The sequence below is a fragment of the Phyllobates terribilis genome, unplaced genomic scaffold (genome assembly GCF_046119375.1).
Source record: "Phyllobates terribilis strain yellow unplaced genomic scaffold, ASM4611937v1 Scaffold_2__4_contigs__length_985480577, whole genome shotgun sequence".
In the NCBI taxonomy this organism is placed as follows: Eukaryota; Metazoa; Chordata; class Amphibia; order Anura; family Dendrobatidae; genus Phyllobates; species Phyllobates terribilis.
In genome coordinates, this window is record NW_027362762.1 from 99,090,301 (window position 1) to 99,115,288 (window position 24,988).

The following is a 24,988-nucleotide window of genomic DNA, read 5'->3' on the forward strand; positions in this document are numbered from 1 at the left end:
CAGACGCTGAGCACAAGTCAGTCAGTGCAGAGAACAAGTCTGCTGCAGAGGAAGTCAGCCTGCAGCAAGGGAGCAGAACAGACCTGAGCCTGAAGAGTGAGAGAGTGGAGTACAGAAAGACCCAGAGGGGGACAAAGAAGGGACCCAAGAACCCAAATAAGAACACCGGGTGAGGAGTCAGCAGAAGGGTACCGGAACCCAAGCTGGTGGGGGTAAAGACATTCCCCAGCCAGAGACCGGAGACCGTGGGCAGAGTCTGTCACGGTCACCCACTACATTCACCCTGAAGGCACACCACATGGAGGGTCAGGGAACCTGAGGCCAAAGGTTGCCCAACAGAAGGCCCGAGGGAGCTGGATTTAGGTGAATCACTGGTGGGGACGGCTGAAGGAAGGACAGAGGGAGAGCTCAGGGCCACGCTCCGGACTTGTTTGGGGGTTGGCCGGATCCAGGACCTGGTGGACGCAGCACGGCTCGGGAGGTCACTTGGAGCTAGAGTGACCAGGAACATCTGCAGTAAGTAAAGACCCTTAACTGCACTACCCGAGTCTGTCATCATTACCGGCTGCACCGCACCACCACAACCCCCATCCTCTGCGCCTGTCCCCTCTGAGGCTATACCCCTCCCGTTGGGGGTTATCCCACCAGGCTGCGCACCCACCATCAGCCTCAGCGGACCCTGCAGCAGCGGCGGCCACAGTGACCGCATCACAACGGGTGGCGTAGTCGACAAAACGAACTTTAAAAACATCAGTAAAGACTGCCACATAACACTTAGCTTGACGCCCTGGGCACGGGACCGGGTCACAGCCGCTCGGAGACTACAACCCCCCCATCTGATCCGGTGCCGGGTATTCCCCTCAAAAAGGAATATGTCCCAGGGGGCGCGTCAGATGCTGCCTGTGCCCTGTACTGCTACTGTCCTGCTGGATGATAATGGAGGGAATGTGGTGCTCAGGATTATCCTGGTTATCATACCAATGAGGCAAGGCGCAGGAGGAATCTCTGGACAGATGTGCTGCTGAAAGGTAAGTGCAGGGAATAGCAGAATGAGCAATGGATGATCCTTCTCTGAGCTGTGCGGCATGTGCAGGAATGATTTCCTGGGAATAATTAGATGCCAGTGATTGCCAGGAATACATACTACAAAGTGATAGCATTGTGGAACTTGTTGCAGTGCAGACATTTCCAGTGCAGCATTATTACCTGGCTGCAAGAGGATGAAGATGGAAATTGTAATTGTTGTCTAGAGATGTGCACATGTATCCAAAATCCACAAATAGGGAGAAGCAGACTGTATTGCTATTCTGTGTGCAGGGAATATTACAGGAGTAAGTCTGTAGCCAGCAGTGCAGAATTGCATCACAGGTTATTTACAGATTTTACTCCCATGAATTTTGCATCTAATCTGACCCCTTAAATATCCACCAATGACCTATACCTATTACGTATGTGTGTTCATCCAAATCTTCCTGGTGCATGAATGCCAAAATTAAGCTTTGTTTTCATTAGCATCATGGCTTCCATGACAGGTATACTAGATGCTTTTTAAACTGATACAGACTCCATTTATGCAAGTGTGTACAGAAGCTAATAATCGGATTATTTGTGTATACACAGGCATGTATATGTGGTTGTTACCCAGCATGGACACACATGTTGCAATGTTAATGGTACTACTATGTAGTATGGGCTTGTATTTAGGTCTTATTTTACTTTACTCCTTTTATCATCAGATATTTCATAAATCATTCAATCTATGCTGATCAAATTCTTAATCCCATTTTGCAGCAAACTATTTTTTTTTTACTCTTCTTCAAAGACTTTTTTATTTCTTTGTTGAGATAAGCATATTAGGGGCTTATTTTTTGCAAGTCGAGTTGTAGTTATGAAAGACACCATCCACTTTACCTTAGAATGTACTAGGAAACTGAAAAAAAATCCACGTACAGCAAAACAGTGACAAAAACACAATTCCACCCTTATTTTTTTGTGTTTCATTTTTACATTATTCATTATTTGATACAATTGACCTGGCAATATGATTCTCACGGTCTCTATATTAGCGGATTAAAAAAAACTGAACTTTGTAAAAAAAAAATTTGGTTTGTGCCTCTATTTTTTTAAATTCGTAACTTTTTTAATGTTTTGTTAATGGCGCTGTGCAAGGGATTGTTTTTTTGTGTTTCAAGCTGTAGTTTTTAAAGGTATCATTAGGGAATACATAATACATTTTGATTGCTTTTTATTGTATTTTCGGCAGAAATTTGTCAACAGAGACATGGCTTTTATTGCAATACTGTTATATTTTTATAGAATGAACTTTGCAATATCAAAATATCTTTATTTATTTTATATATATATATATATATATATATTTATACTAATTGGGGAAAAAAGGGGAGGTAATCAATTTTAGATTTTCAACATTTTTAAGTGACTAGTTGTTTGTTACTTCAGTACTGCAGTATATAGTACAAATCATGATCTCCAATGAAGCACCCATCAGCCATGGCAAACCATTGGCACCCTGCAAACACGATGCAAGTAGCATAGGTAATGGGTGCCTGAAGGAATGTAGCTTGGCGCAACTTAAATGCCTCTATCTGTGATTGACAGTGATATTTAAGTGATTAAAAAACAGCAATCGGAGCTAGCACTGGTTGCTGCTGTTAGAGGGCTGTGTTGGCTATATAACACGGCGGGCATCTGCCCTGTGTGGAGTGGATTCAGTAATAGTACATCAAGACAGACTGCAGTGCATGATACGGCACAAGAGGGTCCATTGCACATTCAACTTCTGAATGATCTTGTTGTGTCAAATATTTGTAGACATAGCCCCAGGTATCAGGGACCAGGGCAATTTTTTATCTTAATCCTGGTTATTTGCTTAAAAACCAAGGCAGGCAGGGTATGTGACCGACTGCAGCGCATGATACAGCACAAGAGGGTCCATTGCATGTTCAACTTCTGACTAGTGTTGAGCATTCCGATACTGTAATATCGGGTATCGGCCGATATTCGCGGTATCGGAATTCCGATACTTAATTCCGATACTTTTACAATATCGGATACCGGAATCGGAAGTTCCCATAATGCCTGCGCTCTGCAGTGTCTGTGAAGGATGACAAGTTGGATGGCAGCGCGATCCAGCCTGTCATCAGAATGCCATCCCAGCGGGGGAGAATTCTCCTGATTGTTTAAAAGCCGACGGGCGGTATAAAGCCGCCGGCTTTTAAACAATCACACAGCCCCATACTGCTTCCCCGCAGCCTCCCACCCCGATCCTCCGCTCCCCTCGCCACCTCCCATCCTGATCGTAAGTTAGGACCGGGCGGGGAGCGCAGCTCCAAGGAGCGGGGAGTGAAGGACCCGGGCGGGGAAGCCGGCAGTGAAAAGACTTCACCGCCGGCTTTCCCGTTCTGTGCTGCGCTTTCCCGCCGGTTATTTCAAATGAACAGCTGAGGTATCAGGTGATGCTGATCAGCTGTTCATTTGAAGTCGCTGCGGTGCCCTCAGAGGGTTCATGTGAGTTCATGCTTGACTGCATGAACTCACATGAACTTTCCCACGGCCGCACAGGTCAGCCTCACCTCCCAGACCCGTCATGATTAGTGTGTGTGCGGGGTGTGTGCGCGATGTTTGTGCGGGTGTGCGCGGTGTCTGTGCGATGTGTGCGGGGTGTGTGTGCGGGGTGTGTGTGCGGGGTGTCTGTGCGATGTGTGCGGGTGTGTGCGGTGTGTGTGCGTGCAGGCAGACATAGGCCGATGTGACACTACTACTCCCATCGGCCTATGTCTGTCCCCCGTCCACTCCTGCCAGCAGGATCAGCTCGATGGGAGCAGTAGTTCCCATCAGACTGATCCTGCTATTTAAATTGCCCTACTGTGTCCCCAATAAATGTTAAATACATGTCATTGGTGGCCAGTGGTTACCTAAAAGAAATTAGTTCATACATTACCTGTCCCCGCCGATCGCCACCTAAAATAAAGTAAAAAATAAAAAACTACACCTATACTCACCAAGACACCTAATTCCCCGAAGCCATCGATCTCCTGTAATAAAATATAAAATAATAAACCACAACCTTATCCTTACCCCTCCGTAGTAGTCCAAGAGTGTCCCACGAAGATCTCCAGTTCAGAGCAGCCACATAGAATGTGACCGCTCTGAACCGCTGCCGCCGCTAGAATGACAGCATAAGCGGGTTCACCGGAGTTCAGGCAGCGCTGCTCCGGTTAGCTGCTTTACGGCCCTGCTGTATAGTGAGAAATTCCCACGGTACAGCAGTGCCGTAAAGGAGGTCTCCGGAGCTGCGCTGACTGAATGCACTCCGGTGACCTCAGTCAGTGGCTCCCGCTGCCGGGAGCGGACGTGTTCCCGGCAGCGTGAGCTTACAGCAGCCATGCACAGCTGTCACCATCTCCAGATGTGACAGCTGTGCATGGGAGATCAGCGCAGGAACGTGGACAGGTAACTATTATTTTTAGTAAACTAAGAATTAAATAAAATTGTGTGTTTTATTTCAAATAAATTATTTTTTTCTGGGTGTAGTGTGTGTTTTTTCTTTTTAACACTTTGTAGGTTAGTAATGGGGGTGTCTTATAGACGCCCATCATTACTAACCTGGGCTTCATGGCAGCTGGCGCTGACATGAACCCCACCACTATTACCCCCTGCCACCGCACCAGGGCAGCGTGGAAGAGCGAGGCTAAGTGCCAGAGTTGGCGCATCCTATGGATGCGCCATTTCTGGGGCGGCTGACGACTGGTGTTTCTAGCCTGGGAGGGGGCCAATATTCATGGCACCCTTCCTGGGCTATTAATATCAGCCCCCAGCTGTCTGCCTAGCCTTTGCTAGCTATTAAAATAGGGGGGACCCCACGTCATTTTTTTTGGGGGGGTCCCCCATTTTAATAGCTAGTAAAGGCTAGGTATTCAGCTGGGGGCTGATATTAGTAGCCTGGGAAGCTCCGTGGGTTTTACCCCCTTCCCAGGCTTCAAACATCTGCCCCAGCCGTCTGCTTAACCTCCGCTAGAGACTAAAATTATGGGGGATCCCACGCCATTTTTTTTTTAAATAAATCCATTATTTTAACACTAAATGACATTTGAGGAGTTAATAAAGATGCAGTCCCTAAATTATTATTTATTTTTTAATTAATTTTTCCCAAAACTTTTGACGTGGGCTTCGCCATATTTTTGTATGCCAGCCAGGTACAGCATCCAGCTTCTATGAACGCGCCATTTTCCGGGGCGGCTGCGGACTGCAATTTTCAGCGGGGGGCAGAAAGCTTGGGCCTCCCTGCGCTGCAGATTCCATCCCCCAGCTGCCTAGTTGTACCTGGCTGGGCACAAAAATAGGGAGAAGCTCCACGTTTTTTTTTTTTTAATTATTTCATGAAATTCATGGAATAATTAAGAAAAAAAGGGCTTCCCTATATTGTTGTGTCCAACCAGGTACAAATAGGCAGCTGGTGGTTGGGGGCAGCCCGTTCCTGCCTGCTGTACCTGGCTGGACCCAAATATAGTGCAAAGCCCCACGTCAATTTTTTTTAAATTATTTCAGGAAATTCATGAAATAATTAAAAAAAAATTATGTGGGGCTTCGCCCTATATTTGTGTCCAGTCAGGTACAGCAGGCAGGAACGGGCTGCCCCCAACCACCAGCTGCCTATTTGTACCTAGCCGGACACAACAATATAGGGAAGCCCTTTTTTTCTTAATTATTCCATGAATTTCATGAAATAATTAAAAAAAAAAATACGTGGGGCTTCGCCCTATTTTTGTGTCCAGCCAGGTACAACAAGGCAGCTGGGGGCTGGAATCCGCAGCGCAGGGAGGCCCAAGCTTTCTGGGCCCCACCCGCTGCAAATTGCAGTCCGCAGCCGCCCCGGAAAATGGCGCGTTCATAGAAGCGCCATCTTCTGGCGCTGTACCCAACTCATCCAGGGCCCTGGTGCGGTGGCTCACTGGGTAATAAAGGGGTTAAGGCCAGCTTGGCATTATCAGCTGGCCCTAAGCCCGAAATTCATGGGGTCACGCCAATATTAGACATGACCACCATGAATTTCTAGTAAAGTATTTAAAAAAAACACAAACACCCAGAAAAAAGTCCTTTAATTGAAATAAAGACACAATTCTTTATTGTTCTAAATTAAACCATACTTACAGTCACGCCCATTCCAGCTGAAGCCAACGATCTCCTGCAATAAAAGTAAAATAATAAAGCAACCTCATCCTTACCTTTCCATGGTTCCCAGGACAGCTTCAGCTCTGCTACATCGAGATGATAGGCTGGACCGCAGCAGAACGCTGCCATCCAGCCTGTCATCCCGCAGACACTGAGAAGCGCAGGCATGCTTGCGCTCCTCAGTGTCTCGCTGTGACGGCATCCAGATGAGCGGAGGTCATGTCCAATGAACTCAGCTCACCTCATGCACGTCACTGACAGCGTGGGAAAATTCTCCTGCACTCAGCGCTTCAGCGTGAGAATTTTCCCACGCTGTCAGTGACGTGCATGAGGTGCGCCGAGTTCATTGGACATGACCTCACCTCATGCACGTCACTGACAGCGTGGGAAAATTCTCACGCTGAAGCGATGAGTGCAGGAGAATTCTCCCACGCTGTCAGTGACGTACATGAGGTGAGCCGAGTTCATTGTCGGCTCATCTGGATGCCGTCACAGCCAGACACTGAGGAGTGGAAGTATGCCTGCGCTTCTCAGTGTCTGCGGGATGACAGGCTGGATGGCAGCGTTCTGCTGCGGTCCAGCCTGTCATCTCGATGTAGCAGAGCTGGAGCCGTCGTGGGAGCCATGGAAAGGTAAGGATGAGGTTGGTTTATTATTTTTCTTTTATTGCAGGAGATCGTTGGCTTCAGCTGGAATGGGCGTGATGGTAAGTATGGTTTAATTTAGAACAATAAAGAATTGTGTGTTTATTTCAATTAAAGGACTTTTTTCTGGGTGTTTGTGTTTTTTTTAAATACTTTACTAGAAATTCATGGTGGTCATGTCTAATATTGGCGTGACCCCATGAATTTCGGGCTTAGGGCCAGCTGATAATGCCAAGCTGGCCTTAACCCCTTTATTACCCAGTGAGCCACCGCACCAGGGCCCTGGATGAGTTGGGTACAGCGCCAGAAGATGGCGCTTCTATGAACGCGCCATTTTCCGGGGCGGCTGCGGACTGCAATTTGCAGCGGGTGGGGCCCAGAAAGCTTGGGCCTCCCTGCGCTGCAGATTCCAGCCCCCAGCTGCCTAGTTGTACCTGGCTGGACACAAAAATAGGGCGAAGCTCCACGTTTTTTTTTTTTAAATTCATGAAATTCATGGAATAATTAAGAAAAAAAGGGCTTCCCTATATTGTTGTGTCCGGCTAGGTACAAATAGGCAGCTGGTGGTTGGGGGCAGCCCGTTCCTGCCTGCTGTACCTGACTGGACACAAATATAGGGCGAAGCCCCACATCAATTTTTTTTAATTATTTCATGAATTTCCTGAAATAATTAAAAAAAAATTGACGTGGGGCTTCGCACTATATTTGTGTCCAGCCAGGTACAGCAGGCAGGAATGGGCTGCCCCCAACCACCAGCTGCCTATTTGTACCTGGTTGGACACAACAATATAGGGAAGCCCTTTTTTTCTTAATTATTCCATGAATTTCATGAAATAATTTAAAAAAAAAATGCGTGGGGCTTCGCCCTATTTTTGTGCCCAGCCAGATACAACTAGGCAGCTGGGGGCTGGAATCCGCAGCGCAGGGAGGCCCAAGCTTTCTGGGCCACCCCCGCTGCAAATTGCAGTCCGCAGCCGCCCCAGAAAATGGCGCGTTCATAGAAGCGCCATCTTCTGGCGCTGTACCCAACTCATCCAGGGCCCTGGTGCGGTGGCTCACTGGGTAATAAAGGGGTTAAGGCCAGCTTGGCATTATCAGCTGGCCCTAAGCCCGAAATTCATGGGGTCACGCCAATATTAGACATGACCACCATGAATTTCTAGTAAAGTATTTAAAAAAACACAACACCCAGAAAAAAGTCCTTTAATTGAAATAAACACACAATTCTTTATTGTTCTAAATTAAACCATACTTACCATCACGCCCATTCCAGCTGAAGCCAACGATCTCCTGCAATAAAAGTAAAATAATAAAGCAACATCATCCTTACCTTTCCATGGCTCCCACGACAGCTTCAGCTCTGCTACATCGAGATGACAGGCTGGACCGCAGCAGAACGCTGCCATCCATCCTGTCATCCCGCAGACACTGAGAAGCGCAGGCATACTTCCACTCCTCAGTGTCTGGCTGTGACGGCATCCAGATGAGCCGAGGTCATGTCCAATGAACTCAGCTCACCTCATGTACGTCACTGACAGCGTGGGAAAATTCTCCTACACTCAGCACTTCAGCGTGAGAATTTTCCCACGCTGTCAGTGACGTGCATGAGGTGAGCTGAGTTCATTGGACATGAACTCGGCTCATCTGGATGACGTCACAGAGAGACACTGAGGAGCGCAAGCATGCCTGCGCTTCTCAGTGTCTGCGGGATGACAGGCTGGATGGCAGCGTTCTGCTGCGGTCCAGCCTGTCATCTCGATGTAGCAGAGCTGAAGCTGTCGTGGGAACCATGGAAAGGTAAGGATGAGGTTGCTTTATTATTTTACTTTTATTGCAGGAGATCGTTGGCTTCAGCTGGAATGGGCGTGATGGTAAGTATGGTTTAATTTAGAACAATAAAGGATTGTGTCTTTATTTCAATTAAAGGACTTTATTCTGGGTGTTTGTGTTTTTCTTAAACTTTGACTATGGGGTTAGTAATGGGGGTGTCTTATAGACGCCTCTCCATTACTAACCTGGGCTTGATGTCAGCTGGCATTATAAGCTGACATCAACCCCAACCCTATTACCCCCTGCCACCGCACCAGGGCAGTGTGGAAGAGCGAGGCTAAGTGCCAGAATTGGCGCATCCTATGGATGCGCCATTTCTGGGGCGGCTGACGGCTGGTGTTTCTAGCCTGGGAGGGGGCCAATATTCATGGCACCCTTCCTGGGCTATTAATATCAGCCCCCAGCTGTCTGCCTAGCCTGTGCTAGCTATTAAATTAGGGGGGACCCCACGTTATTTTTTTGGGGGGGTTCCCCCATTTTAATAGCTAGTAAAGGCTAGGTATTCAGCTGGGGGCTGATATTAGTAGCCTGGGAAGCTCCGTGGGTATTACCCCCTTCCCAGGCTTCAAACATTTGCCCCAGCTGTCTGCTTAACCTCCGCTAGAGCCTAAAATTAAGGGGAACCCCACGCCAATTTTTTTTTAAATAAATCCTTTATTTTAACACTAAATGACAAGTACAGTAATCAACACTATCACTGTACTTCATATATATGTGACTGACATGTTTCTATCTATCTAATCTATGTGTGATTCTCTATTCTTTCTATTCTAAATTGTCGGGTACAGATGCTGAATTGCCGGCCGGCTTTCTTAAAGAGACGGTGCATGAAAACACTATTATTTTTTTAAATAAATCCTTTACACTAAATGACAAGTACAGTAAGCAACACTGTCACTGTACTTCTTATATATGTGGCTGACATGTTTCTATCTATCTAATCTATGTGTGAAGCTCTATTCTGTCTGTTATAAATTGTCGGGTACCGCTGCTGAATTGCCGGCCGGCTTTTTTAAAGAGACGGTGCACGAAAACACTAATATTTTTTTTAATAAATCCTTTACACTAAATGACAAGTACAGTAAGCAACACTGTCACTGTATTTCATATATATGTGACTGACATGTTTCTATCTATCTAATCTATGTGTGATGCTCTATTCTTTCTGTTGTAAATTGTCGGGTACCGGTGAATGCCGCTGCTGAATTGCCGGCTTTTCATGTCATTCTACATTATTCTTAGTTGTTTTACTTCATGTAGAATTAACCTACAAGGAAAGAAAGGGTTTATTTTCATTCCGATATTTGTGTCCCATTGACTTGCATTGGTTTCCGGTATCGGAATCGGCGATATCCGATACTTTTTGGGTATCGGCCCGATCCAATCCGATACGATATTTCCTGATATCGGAAGGTATCGCTCAACACTACTTCTGACTGATCCTGCTGTGACAAATATTTGTAGACATAGCCCCAGGTATCAGGGGTCAGGGCTAGTTTTTTTTTACTTAATCCTGGTTATTTGCTTAAAAATCAACCCAGAGTACACCATTTTCTGCTCCATTTGCTTGTTTGCACTGCAGAATACAGCCAGATCTTTTACATGTTACAGCGATAAAAATCCAGAAATTTGAACTGAATGTGGAAAATATTGGCCCCCATTTTCATTTTGTTGCAGTGTGTCGGTCAAGCTAGTCACACTAGGTCTCTGTGAAGAATAGTATTAGTAAACTACAGGCCTGCTATTTAAAACCGTGGTTCTCTGTCAGACGTATCACATATAACTGTGTTCCAAAATCCGCCATTTCTGGCTTCCACTTTCATTTTGTTGCAGTGTGTCAGTCAAGCTAGTCACACTAGGTCTCTGTGAAGAATAGTATTAGTAAACTACAAGCCTGCTATTTAAAACCGTGGTTCTCTGTCAGACGTATCACATATAACTGCGTTCCAAAATCAGCCATTTCTAGTGAACGTGGAAAATATTGTCCTCCATTTAAAATGGGCAAAGTGCGTGGCAAAGGACGGGGAAGTGGGCGTGATGGTGATAGTGCATGCAGAGGCCGAGGCCATGGCCTGGGCAAGCTGAAATTGTGCCATAACAAACACCCACATCTTGTCGCTCGACCTTCCTGTCCCAATTACTAGGGGACTGCACAACACCACTATTGAACAGAGAGCAGTGTCAAAAGGTGGTTGGTTGAATAGCAGATAATGCTTCCAGTCAATTTGCCACCACCTCCCTATCTTCCACACGGTCAAATCTCAGTAGCCGTGAGTCTGGACCGCATATTCCTCACCCTGATCCTCCTTCCTCCCACCATGCCAAGTGCCCAAAGACGACTGATCCCACACTTGGACACTCAGAAGAGCTGTTCACTTTTCCATTTGTACATTCGGGCCTCTTGCCCGGCCAGCTTCAAGAGAGTCAAGAGGAGAACGCGTGTAGCGATGCCCAAATATTTGAGCAGCCACGGTCACACAAAGGCAACGGTGGGAAAGTGCAATTACTGTCGCAAGAGGTAGATGATGATGATGAGACACAATTGCCAGAAAGTCAGGAGGAGGACCTGGGTGCGAAAGTGGAAGATGAGGTGGTGGATGATATAGTAACTGATCCAACCTGGCAGGGGGACATGCAGAGCGAGGACAGCAGCACACAGGGGGAGGGAGGTGTAGCACCACAACAGGCAGGAAGAAGCAGTGTGGTGGCCGTAGACACAAGGCTGGAAAGCGTTTCCCATAACGCCAGCACAACGGAAGTTGCCAGTCCAACTGTTAGGTCTTCCCGAGTCTGGTTGTTTTTTAAAGACTCTGCAGATAACCTCAAAAAGGCCATTTGCACCACCTGCCAGGCCAGCATCAGCAGGGGTAGCAAAACTAGCAGCCTGACCACCACCAGCATAATCAGGCACATGGCAGCAAAGCACCCGACTAAGTAGGCAGAACCCCAGGGTCCAGAAACAGTGTCTGTGGGTGACAACAGTGCTTCTTCCGCTGTTGTGCATGCACGCCAATCCCCTGTCCATGGCGCATGCGAAGATGCCTCCTGCTCTCGTTGCACACTCTCAACTAGCACCATCAGCAAGCACGTCCACATCCTTGTCCCAGGGCAGCATTCAGTTGTCCCTACCCCAGTCCTTGGAATGCAAGTGCAAATACGCAGTCAATGACCCACAGGCCACACTACTAAATTCACACATTTCGCGAATGCTTGCGCTTGAAATGTTGCCTTTTAGGCTCGTGGAGACGGAAGCTTTCCAGAACCTGATGGTAGCGGCTGTCCCTCAGTACTCATTCCCCAGCCACTATTTCTCCCGGTGTGTCGTCCCCGCATTACACAAGCACGTATCCCACAACATTAGCTGTGCCCTCAACAAAACAGTTACTGGGAAAGTCCACCTAACCACGGACATGTGGACAAGTGCTTGTGGGCAGGGACAATACATCTCGCAGATGGCACACTGGGTTAATATAGTGGAAGCCGGGACCCAGTCGGACCTTGGATTGCGACGCCGAGGATTGCGGGCCCTGGGTCAGTCAGGGTTGCCGCTACATTCTACAGCTCTTGCACCTCCTCCTCCTCTTCAGCCTTCATCTCCGAAATGACCACATCAGTCAGAAGCTGAAAGCACTGCAGCACTGCCCCGGCCAAGCGGCAACAGGCTGTGCTGAAGCTAATATGCTTAGGTGACAAACCGCACCATGCTAAAGAGTTGTGGACAGCTCTGAAAGAACAGGCAGATCTGTGACTGACACCACTGACCTTACAGCCAGGCATGGTCGTGTGTGACAATGGCAGGAATCTGGTGGCGGCTCTGAGGCAAGGCAAGCTCTCACACGTACCATGCCTGGCCCATGTGCTTAACCTGGTGGTTCAGCGGTTTCTCAAAACCTACCTGGATCTGCCAGATCTGCTTGTCAAAGCACGCTGTGTATGTGCCCATTTTAGAAAGTCAACCACAGCTTCCACTGCCCTTGCCGTGCTTCTGCGGCGTTTGCAGCTTCCAGCTCACTGACTGGTGTGCTATGTCCCGACGCGTTGGAACACTACATTGCAGATGTTGGGAAGGATTTGTGAGCAAAAGAGGGCAGTTGTTGACTACCAGCATCAACAAGGCCGTCAGTATTCAGAACAGACTCCACACATAAGACCTCAGGAGTGGACATGGATGTCAGACATCTGTACCATCCTCCAAAACTTTGAGGACTCCACAAAGATGATGAGCGGTGATTATGCCATAATTAGCGTCACCATCCCGATTCTCTGTCTTCTGAAACACTCTCTTCTCACAACTAAAGAGGATGCATTGCAGGCGAATCACGATGAGATGGAGCAAGGAACCATACAGGGTGATTCCACACAGCCCAGCCTCATCTCATCCCAACATGGATTGGGTGACAATGAGGAAGAGGAGGAAAAACAGGAGCTATTTTCTTGCACTATAGACGGTACTACCTGCACTGGAGGAGGAGGAAGAGAGCATGGTTAGTCTTTCTCTTGGTGAGGACACAGAAGTCTTGCCTGTTAGCAGTCTGGCACACATGGCTGAGTTTATATTGCGCTGCTTTTCCAGTGACCCTCGCGTTGTTCAAATTTTGGGTGACAGTCATTACTGATTGGTGACACTTCTAGACCCACGCTACAAGGAGAACTTTTTGTCTCTTATTCCCACGCCGGACAGGCCTAATAAAATGAGGCAGTACCAGAATGCCCTTGTTGCGGAATTATTAAAAAAAACTCCCATCTGAAAACGCTGGCGGCAGAGGTCACAGTTCGTTGGACAACCAAGGATTGCAGGCAAGAGAGACACAAATGCAATCCAGCAGAAGCAGGGGAACACTGTCAAAGTTCTGGGACAGTTTTCTCAGACCCTCCCATCACACGGGCCCTGAGGCGCAGGGTACTCTCACAAGGAGGGAAAAGTTTAGGAAGATTCTGAGGGAATACCTTGACGACCGTACCAACGTTCTCCTTGATTCCTCTGTGCCTTATAATTATTGGGTATCCAAGTTGGACACGTGGCATGAACTGGCTCTCTACGCCTTGGAGGTCCTGGCCTGCCCTGCCACTAGCGTTTTGTTAAAGCGGGTTTTTAGTGCCACTGGTGGAATTATAACTGATAGGCGCATCCGCCTGTCAACTGAAAATGCTGACAGGCTGACTCTTATATAAATGAACAAGGGCTGGATTGGGCCAGACTTCTCAACACCACCGAATGATAGCAGCGTAACATAAACTCAAATACAGTGTCTTTTTTTTGGGGGGTCTAACTCTATTCCCATGCACCACAGTCTTCACACCCAGACATGGCTTGTCCTCCTCCTTCTCCTCATCCTCATCCTCCACCCCTATATCACCACACCTACCATATCACCATATCTACGTCTCTTGCAAGGGGCATTGGCGTTCCTTCAAATTTTTGGCAGTCGTTGCATTCACTGCATAAGCAAACAGTATGGGAGACCCACTTCCTAATAATGGGAACATTGTTTTCAGCAGGCTTTCCGACCTCTACGTCTCTTGCAAGAGGCATTGGAGTTCGTCCAAATTTTTGGCAGCTGTTGCATTCACTGCATAGCCAAACAGTATGGGAGACCCACTTCCTAATATTGGGAACATTGTTTTCAGGAGGCTTTCCGACCTCTACGTCTCTTGCAAGAGGCATTGGAGTTCCTCCAAATTTTTGGTAGCTGTTGCATTCACTGCATAGCCAAACAGTATGGGAGACCCACTTCCTAATAATGGGAACATTGTTTTCAGGAGGCCCTCCGACCTCTAAGTCTCTTGCAAGAGGCATTGGAGTTATTCAAAATTTTTGGCAGCCATTGCATTCACTGCATAAGCAAGAACAGTATGGGAGACCCACTCCTTTCTAATGGGAACATGTCATTACTGAGTCACAGCTCTATGTGTCTTTAAAGTGTTATTGGGGTATTTCCTAAATTTTGGCAGCCATTGGACTCACTGCATACCCTATAACTTTTTTTTCATAGCGTTTATAAATTTATCCTTGAGTAGGCAATATTTCACGGCTATGGGGCGTGAGCTGTGTTCCTTCCACACCTCCTACCTGTGATTTTTATCATGTTGGCCAAAGTGTTTACAAATACCCTATAACTGTATAGCAGACCCGCTCCTTTCTAATGGGAACATGTCGTTACTGTGGCCCAGCTCTGTGTGTCTTTAAGGTGGTATTGGGGTTTTTCCTAAATTTTGGCAGCCGTTGGACTCACTGCATACCCTATAACTTGATAGCAGACCCGCTCCTTTCTAATGGGAACATGTCGTTACTGAGGCCCAGCTCTATGTGTCTTTAAATCGGTATTGGGGTTTTTCCTAAATTTTGGCAGCTGTTGAACTTACTGCATACCCTATAACTGGATAGCAGACCCGCTCCTTTCAAATAGGAACATGTCATTACTGAGGTCCACCTCTATGTGTCTTTAAATTGTTATTGGGGTTTTTCCCAAATTTTGGCATTTCTTGCAGTCACAGCATGGGCATTACCACTATAGGAGACCCACTCCTTTATAATGGAAACATTTTTCTAATGAGGCCCACCTCTATGTCTCTTCAAAGTGGGATTGGGGTGCGTCCAGTCACTGCATGCCCAATAACAGTATAGGAGACACACTCTTTAATAATGGGAACAACAAAGCATAGTAATAGTAAGTGCCGCCTGATGGCCCTATAAAAGTAGTCTTTGTGATTTTCAGAGTCCCTCCTCCTTCATAAATGAAACAGGATGTGTCTGATCATGTCTCACACACCACATGGCAAGATAAGGTAGTAAAATATTAAAATGACATTTACCGGTGAATGTATTTTTCACCGTTGAAAGCAATGCAAAAGTGCAAAAATGAATCAAAACGCTACGTGTGAACATAGACCAAGGTGTGGAGGAGCATTTTTTTTTTTTTGCATATTTATTTTGCCTTATATACAAGTCATTACCCTGGAACGGATGTTCCTTAACATTTTTCCCAGGAAAATACATTTTGGTTTCGTTTTTGTATGTTTTATTGTGAGTCCGTAAAAGTAGTGTAATACTTCTGACAACTTGGAGTCAGAGATGCTTCCAGGGGTCTTCCCCATGCTGTTCCCATGTCATTTGAGCACTGTTCCCATATATTTGGGCAATTTTTAGGCCCTCTGCAGACCGCCGGGGGGAGCCGCCTGAAAAATGCTCGAGTTTCCCATAGACTTATATTGGCCTCGTTACTTGAACTGAGCACTCGAACATTCCAATTTGCTCGACCCGAGCAACGATTACCCGAGCATTTTAGTGCTCGCTCATTACTAAGTTAAAAGGAGTTATTATATATTATATAGGATTAGCCCCTCTTGTCTCCTAAACAAGGGATAGACAATGAGTTTGGCCAGGAGGCATAAAAATTGCATTGATAGAAATGCATCTAATAATAGTGAATGTTGTCGTGTTGCAGTTGCAATTCAACCGCATTCACAATCAGTGGTTGTCAGTAAGCTGCATGACACTGAAGACGTAATTTGGCCAAGGTTTTAACCCTAGCCTTAGTGTGCCTCTATGAGGCTCATACTGCATAACCTGTGCCTGATGACACCAGTGGCTTCTGTAACTAAAGGCCCAGAGCAGGGGCAACTTTTGCCCTATAGTTAACTGTACCTTGTATCTACACTGAAAACACTCTGCATTACAACTGAAAAGCAGTTCACCATCAGCATGTGGCCAACACAGTTTGGAGCCAAAGTCCTTTGTAGGAATTACTACCTATTTAAGAGCACTACAGATATTGATTTGCAATTTAGTTTTCAATTGATTCCCCTCCTGTAGATGTATTGTGTCCGCTTTATTTTCTACAACATAACCACACTCCCTCTGACCCGGTACTATTTGAGTCATAGTCCTGGCCATAGGGGAAGCCACTCCTATTGTTGAACTTGTTTAGGGTCTACCTATAACAGCAAGGGGCCAATGCATAAAAGGGGAGACAACAAGTGCAATAGGGTCTTATCCGGTAGGGAATTACAGGTGCAGGAACAGGTAACTGCTCACCTTTTGGGGTTGTGAAACAAGAACAAGCTACTCCAGTACCCTCAGGACATAAAACCTGCCATATTAGCGTTTTTTTGGAGGATAGGAGTGGTGATCTGCTCTTCCAAGGAGATATTCCCAATAAGGATCCAGAGGACATGATGTAGGATAGCAAAGCGGTTTATTCTCAATGCGTTTCAAAGTTGGACTACCATCTTCATCAGGAGAACCACAGTAAAATACAGCATTCAACAGACTAAACTTAAATAGTTTACAATTTCACAAAAGGCGCCAATTAAAATGGAATCAACCACCCATGTGTGGCGCCTTCGAAATGCATTGAGAATAAATCGCTTTGCTATTCCTACATCCTGTCCTCTGGATCCTTATAGGGAATATCGCCTCGGCAGCGCAGATCATCACTCCTATCTTCCAAACAAGCAAGGAGCCAATGACTTCCAGGTATATATCAGTATCAATGGGCTCACAAATCTCTATGGCTTTCTCTCTAATGTGACTGCTCTGTGGGCTTTTTAACTTCAAGTGATAAACTTTAACTCTCTCACTCTGGTATAGAGCAATTATTACAGGGGTTCTATACTTCCTCATGGTTCAACCACCCTTTGTCCCCTTGTCTTTGCTTCAGCACACCCAGTTGCTTGTAAGAGGTTTGCCAAACTTGCGTAATAGGCTGAAACCTCATTATCATTTACGGGACAGCACTGGTAGGGATTTTCCATCTCAGGGCGAGCGACGTGGAAGGGCAAACAGGACACAGTCTCTTCTCCAGAAGTCAGTCCCTGTCTTGGCCACATCTTAACAGGACACACTTCTATGTTCATCCACTTTTCCATCACAAAATCCCTGACAGATGCTTCTGCTGGCTCTCACATGTCACTTTTGTCAGCAGGTTTCACGATCTCTTACCCATCCAAATCACCCAGTGGGGGTTATCTTGCTTTCAAAATTGCCTTAAAGCTCTACTTCAGAAATCTTCTCTGTAACTCTGATTTGCCTCCATTGCCTAAATTGCGCGCCCTATACCAGGACTTTGTAGGTGTCTTCTCTAAGCGGAAGGCCAAGACACTACCATCTCCTCATCAGCCGTTTGACTGTGCTATTCCACTTTTTCCAAGTACTGATCCACCCAGAGGAAGAGTTTATCCTTTAACTCTCTCAAAGACTGAGGCAATGTTTGCCTACATTAAAGAAAATCTGCCTACATTCAAAAAATCTTCATCTCTAGCAATGGCTTCTTCATTGTAAAAAAGAAATACAGGTCTCTGAGACAGTGCATAGACTATGGGTAAATGAATAAAATCACATTAAATGACTATTATCCATTACTCCCCAAGTTGGGAATTATAGGTCACCCAATTCGGCTATTGGTGGAACTTATTCCCAAATACGCTAGAGGGCGGCGAGTGAAAGACAGCGTTTATCACGTGTGATAGTCACTATGAATATCTTGTCATGCACTGGCTGTGTTTCATCACATCGTTAATTAGATATTTCATGATGTCTTGTACCAGTATATCCTCCTAGTCCATCTTGATGACATTCTAATCTTCTCCAGACGCTTAGATTCACATGGTCTTCATGTCTGTTCCATTTTGAAGAGATTGCAACAAAAATATTTTCATGCGAAACTGTAAAAATGTCTCTTTGAGCGGCATGAACTGCTGTTTCGCAGATAGGTCATCTCGTCTAGAGGTCTGTGTATGCATCCCGAGAAAGTTTCTGCTGTTTTGGATTAGCCATAACCCATTGGTCTCCATGTCCTCCAAAGATTTCTAGGCAAATTATTACCGACTGTTCATTAAAAATTACTGCCAAGTGGTATCTCCTTCTACAGCTCTGACGCAGCAAGGTGCTAATTCTCACAAGTGGTCAAATTCCACTGTTTAAGCCTTCCAGGAACTTATACAATATCTTGTTTTTTCACTGCCCAAGTCCTACACCACCCTGATGTTGACTGTCCATTCTTGCTTGAAGTGGATGCCTCTGCAATTAGTGTAGGAGCAGTTCTGTCACAAAATTCCTCTAAATCAAGAAATCATCCCAGATTATTTTCCAATAAATTTTCTTATGCAGAATAGAATTAATATACTGGTGGCCATGATCTCTTAGCTATAAAATTAGCTGAACTCCTTTCTCTTTTCTACTAATCGCCTAAATGGAAACAAGATGTCAAACAATTTGTGGCAACTTTTCCTCAGTGTGCACAGTTCAGAATCAAAACCTCTCATCGGGCACCTCTTGGTTCTTTTCAGATTCTTCCTACACTAAGATTTCAGCTTATTCCTGCGCTAAGATTCCTATGGACTATGTTACAGATCTTCCTGAGGCACAAATGTTGCACTGGATAGTTTCTAAAAGGTGTCTTGTTTTGTTTCATTACAAAGACTTCTACTATCTACTCAGCTGAACCCAGTAATTTTCAAAGAGATTTTCTGGTTCCATGGTCTTGTATAGGGTCTGATTGTGGTGTGAATTTTATTTTCAGGTTCTGGAGGGCAAGTAAGGAACTCGGCAATCAAACTGCAGTGAATGAAGCAAATTCTTTTTAATGGCTATCTAATTAGTTAACGTTTCGGTCTTAGCAATTAGATCTTCATCAGAACTGTACAAAAATATAAGACTTTAACAATAACAAGTGATAACAGTTATTGTCTTATATTTTTTGTACAGTTCTGATGAAGGTCTAATTGCTAAGACCGAATCATTAACTAATTGGATTGCCATTAAAAATAATTTGTTTCATTCACTGCAATTTGAGTGCCAAGTTCCTTACTTGCTTATATACCGTTTGGAACCCTATTTGAGCACCTGACCTCCGAACCAGGGAGTGCCGTATACTACTACAACACACCAGTTCTGGAGGGCAAATCAAATAATCTTCTTAGTCTTCTCAGTTTGTCACCCCCAAAGTAATGGGCAAACTAAGAGATACAATCAATCCATGGAACGATATCTATGGAATTTCTCCAATTCCCATCCATTAATTCGCCCACAACAATTCAGATTCAGAGTCTTCTGGGAAATCATAATTTGTTGCAGTGTATGGTTGAGAGCCCTGTCTTCCTCTTCCAATTACATTTAAAAGTCAGCTTGGTACCTGTGCTGATCTATGTGCCATCCAACAAGCCTTGCCCACTGTGCCATCGACTTTGGCCCATGTTTCTCATCCTGAACCATGGCTTAGAGAATCCAGTACACCAGCTGAGCCCATAATATGCAATCTTGGTGGCAACTCTTCACTGTCCACAGTCTCTGGGTGGTGTCTTCCTCCTCTCCTTAACAGGAGACATGGCTGCCTCCCCCCAGGACGTCACAGAGGCAATCTACTCTCCGGAAGCTGGGGCATCACACCACTTTGGATGTGCCCTCTTCCCATTTACATGTCTGAGGCTCTAACATGCAGCATTGCTCCTAGCCACTTCACATGCCCTCTGCAACTGACCCAGGATGGAATAACATTGGTTCCTCCTAGCGTCACTCAGGCAATAAACTTAACTCCTAGCTGACTAGTCTCCTGTCAGTCAGTGTGACTCAACATTCCTCATAGACACTCAGCTCACTCAGAATACATAGATAAAAAGGAATAAACTATTAAACCATAAGTACAGTGAGCATAAGGGAGCTGAAAAGTCACAAATTAAAGGCTTAAGCTATCTAGTTAGATATCTCCAGGATGCCTACCTCGGAAAGTTGTCAAGTATGACTCAATATGCACACACCCCTACCTTAACTTAACCACTGATGCTGCAGCAAAAATGTTTCTGGTACCAAAGCATCCACTGTCAAGTCAGCACAAGGCACCAAAAAATTTGTTCTTGCTGCTAGGACTACATTGTACCAGTTCTTACTTTATGCAATAAGCGGTGGTCAGAATTTGTGGGGTGCACAATCAACATACAGTGCAAAACAGCAATATAATGTGCAGAATAACAAAGTAAACAGTTATTTACAAATTCAGATATGGGGAAGGTCATTATGGAGCTACATACTGTACAAGTTAATCATTGGCCCATTCACACAGGCTGACATAAACTTAATGGGGAAAAACGATCATTAATGATTATACATTAATGTCATGATACAGCATCACGTTATCGGCAGCACATTCCCCTGTTTATATGGGGTGATGTGCTGCCGATAATGATGATTTTTAGGCAGACACAACTGATCAAATCACTCAATTAAAAAGTGATTTGCTCATTTGTCCTGTGATCGGCAGCAGGCTTACACCAGCTGATAACTGGGAATGAGAGGATAGCTGCAGTTTGTAAACCTTAAATGTAATTCTGAATAGTTCTGGACAGCGATGCAGGTTTTACATTTAAAAATATTTATTCATTTACTCTACTAATAGGAATGTTTTCTTGATTCAAAACATTGATGGATAATAAACTAATCTGTTTAAATTGCTCACTGAATAATGCAACTCAATCGTTGCTATCATCATAGAAAAGCAAACAAAGCGGTAAGTGAAAGGTCTGCCGAACACCCCAGCTCTGCACACTTTACATTCTCATGTGCTACATCTTAGCTTCCATTCACTTCAGTGACGCTGAGCAGTACCTGCGAATGGCACTATACAGTGTATGGAGTTCTGCTATACAGTGTGTACATTGCGGTACCTGCAAAGATGCAAAGAGCTATTAGTTAGGACTTCTGGGTGTCAGACCCTCACCAATTTGATATTGGTGACATACCCAAAGGCTAGGTCATCAATATGTAAATCTTGGAAAATCTGTTTCAATAGCTGTTAGATGAATGAAACTCCTATACACATGCATGCTTTGCTTCAATCAGTGTGCTGTCCCTACCACTCCACTGAAACTGCCCTGATCAAAATTAATAATGACTTACTTACTGCCAAAGCTAACAGACAATTCTCTATTCTCCTACTTCTAGATTTGTCCTCTACCTTCGACACAGTCAACCACTCCCTCCTACTACAAATCCTCTCTTCCCATGGCGTCATAGACCTCGCCCTCTACTGGATCACCCATTCCTCTCCAACCACAAATTTAGCGTCTCCCACTCCCACACCACCTACTCATTCCGCCATCTCTCTGTTAGTGTCCCTCAAGGCTCTGTTCTGGGACCCTTACTCTTCTCAATCTATACCTTTTGCCTGGGACAACTCATATAGTCCCATGGCTTCCAGTATCATGTATACGCTGATCATACTCAGATCTACTACTCTGGCCCAGACGTCACCTTTCTGCTCTCCAAAATCCCTGAGTGTCTATCAGCCATATCCTCCTTTTTCTCATCACACTTACTAAAGCTCAATGTGGACTAAATTGAACTCATCATTTTTCCTCCATCTCACCTATCTCCCTTACCTGATCTATCTACAGTTTCAAAATAAATGACATCACTCTTTCCTCTGTACCAGAAATCCGCTGCCTCGGAGTAACCCTCGACTCTGCCCTGTCCTTCAAACTGCACATCCAAGCTCTCGCCACCTCCAATTCAAAAATATTTCCAGAATCCGTCCATTCCTCAACTCTGAATCTACTAAAATGTTAAAGGGAATTTGTCACCCCCTGAGACTTTTCAGACCTCTAATATGGGCATACAGGTGATATATAGTGAATCTATATTTACCTGTATGGCCCATATTAGAGGTCTATTGGCTGTGAAATTGCTTTTTATTTCTTGTGGCTTACAATGTGTTTCCGTCCGGGGAAAGGGAAGAAATCCCGCCTACTTGTGTAATTAAAATATTTCTCCCCTCAGCTGCACATCACAGTGCCCTGTGATGTGCAGTTCCCATGGCCGGATCCTGCACACTTCATCTTCTTTTGCAAGGTGCATTTCCCTGCCTTCTGTGTATCCTTGTAGAGCAGGAAACTTGTGCGCAGGCGCCGGTGAGTCAATCTGATTTCCTAACGCCTGCGCTGTTGGCAGCGGATCATTCAGGATACTCTCAAAGTGTATTGACAACAGAACAAAGCTTTAATTAGCTATAAACAGGTACAGATATGATAGGCTTTGTGGAATCAGGAATATACATATCTTAAGTGTCTCTGTGCAGCATCAGCAGGCTGCTTCTCCTCTCATGCACAGACACAGGAAGCTGAACACAGTCACATGGTCTTTTCTATGTGAGATCCTCTGGGAGTTTTTTTTTTTTTAGCTTTATAGACAATGCACAAACCTAGCAATAGAACATTTACATACACAGGAATGGAGTTGTTGCATTAAACATATTCTAACACCCCCACTCAACAACTACTTATCCTGTTAGTCCCATTGCGGTTCTGAAGTCCTCAAACTTGGCTCTTGGCAATGGTTTTGTTATACCATCAGCTAACATCTTGTCAGACTCGCAATAAACAAACTCTAGTACACCACGTTCTACTAAGTCACGTAAGTGGTGATGTTTAACATCGATGTGTTTAGTCCTTGCACTAATCTTCTCACTGCTCTCAAGTTTAATACATCCTTGGTTCTCCCCATAGATAACTGTTGGCTGAGCTAGTGGCTTGCCGAAATCTTCCAAAAGTTGTTTCAACCAAATAACTTCTTGACTTGCATAAGCAGCTGACACATATTCTGCTTCTGTAGAAGACAATGCGACTGACACTTGTTTTCTGCTGGACCAAGAAATTGAATTTTCTCCTAACTTGAACAAGTAACCACTTGTTGATTTCCGATCACTTATATCTCCAGCCCAATCTGCATCCACATAACCTCTGAGAGTGAGGTCTCCTGATGCAGATATCTTAAGATTTAGCCTTTGAGTTTCCTTAAGATATTGTAGAATTCTCTTAGCTGCGTTCCAGTCTCTTTGGCGTGGCTTGCTTACACGTCAGCAGAGAATTCCAACTGCGGCTATAATATATGGACGAGTTGTGGTTGCTATATAAAGAAGTACCCCCACTGCTTGTGTGTAACTCTCATTGGTGGGTAGCAGATCTTCTCCTTCCAACTTTAAGTAGGATGGACCCATTGGTGTTGACGCACCTTTTGCTTCTGACAGTCCAAATTGGTTCAGGATTGTGGACATTTTAGAACTTTGATTGAGAAGAAAACTCCCATCTTCCTCTCTCTGGATTTGGATTCCCAAATAATACGTCACATTTCCATGGTCCTTGGTCTCAAAGTGCTGGTTGAGAATTTCACCTAGCTTTGTAATTTCTTTTTCATCTTGATGAGACATGATTACATTGTCTACATATAGGAGAACATACATCCACTCCTTTGCTACAATTTCCATATACAAACATGGATCAGCAACCCTTTAAATCCTTCATCCATCAAAACTTTTTTCATTTTTGAGTTCCATGTTCTTGCCAACTACTTAAGTCCATAGAGAGATTTTTGCATTCTACAAACAAGGTGCTCTTCACCCTTTTTAATATATCCCTCGGGTTTGCTCATGTACAACTCTTCTTCAATATCACCATGTAGGAAGGCTGTTTTGATGTCAAAATGTTTCACTGTCATCTGTTAAACTGCAGCTACGGACATTAAAGTTCTGAATGTGGTTTGCTTCGCAACTGAAGAAAATGTAGCATCATAATCTTCACCATATTTTTGCAGGTACCCTTTTGCGACCAATCTTGCCTTAAACCAGTGAACTTTACCTTCTGAGTCATATTTGTTTTTGAAGACCCACTTACATCTGATAGCTCTTTTTCCTTGTGGTAGCTCCGTAAGCTCCCATGTCTGGAGTTGGTGAAGGGACTCCATCTCTTCATGAGCGGCATTTATCCACTTCTGTTTCTCGTGGACAGGCAGTTTTTGCATCTCTTGCCATGACTGTGGTTCTGGCTCAGGAAGTGTTCTGACCATATAAGAAAGCCATCGAGCTGGGATACCTTTGTTTGGTCTTTCTGATCTCCTGACTGGAGGTTGACTTGGTTCTTCTGTTTCTTTTTTGCTGGCTTCAGAGCTTATCCAGACTTCAGTGTTTTCTTTTTCAGTCTCTGGGTTTGGTGATTGAGATTCTTGTTCTTGTTTCTTGGCTTGAGTGACTGATGTAACTTCATGGAATTTGAGTGAAACTGAGTTCTCATCAATCACTATGTCTCTGCTGATTGTTACTGTGTTGGTCTCTGGGTGCAAGATTCTGTATCCTTTTTGAGTTTCGCTATAGCCCACCAGGACTCCTTGCTTTGCATGTGATTCCCACTTGGAACATTTTTTTTTGGGAACATAAACGTTTTGCTTCCAAATATCCTTAGGTGCTTCAGGTTAGGCTTCTCACAATTCCATAGCTCATATGGAGTTTTATTTGTGGCTTTACCTGGCAGTCTGTTTTGAAGATAGCAAGCTGTCGTGGTGG

At 45.0% G+C, this 24,988-nt stretch overlaps 1 protein-coding gene across 1 annotated transcript in view; it reads left to right on the top strand.

Annotated features, from left to right (window-relative positions):
• The first annotated feature begins 898 nt into the window (after window positions 1–898).
• The window catches only part of ZC3H12C (zinc finger CCCH-type containing 12C), a 164,937-nt gene continuing 140,847 nt past the window's right edge, over window positions 899–24,988 (top strand). The window contains exon 1 of the mRNA XM_073662437.1: window positions 899–1,028. The gene's annotated coding sequence lies outside the window, so the exon portion shown is untranslated. The remainder of the gene's footprint in view (window positions 1,029–24,988) is intronic.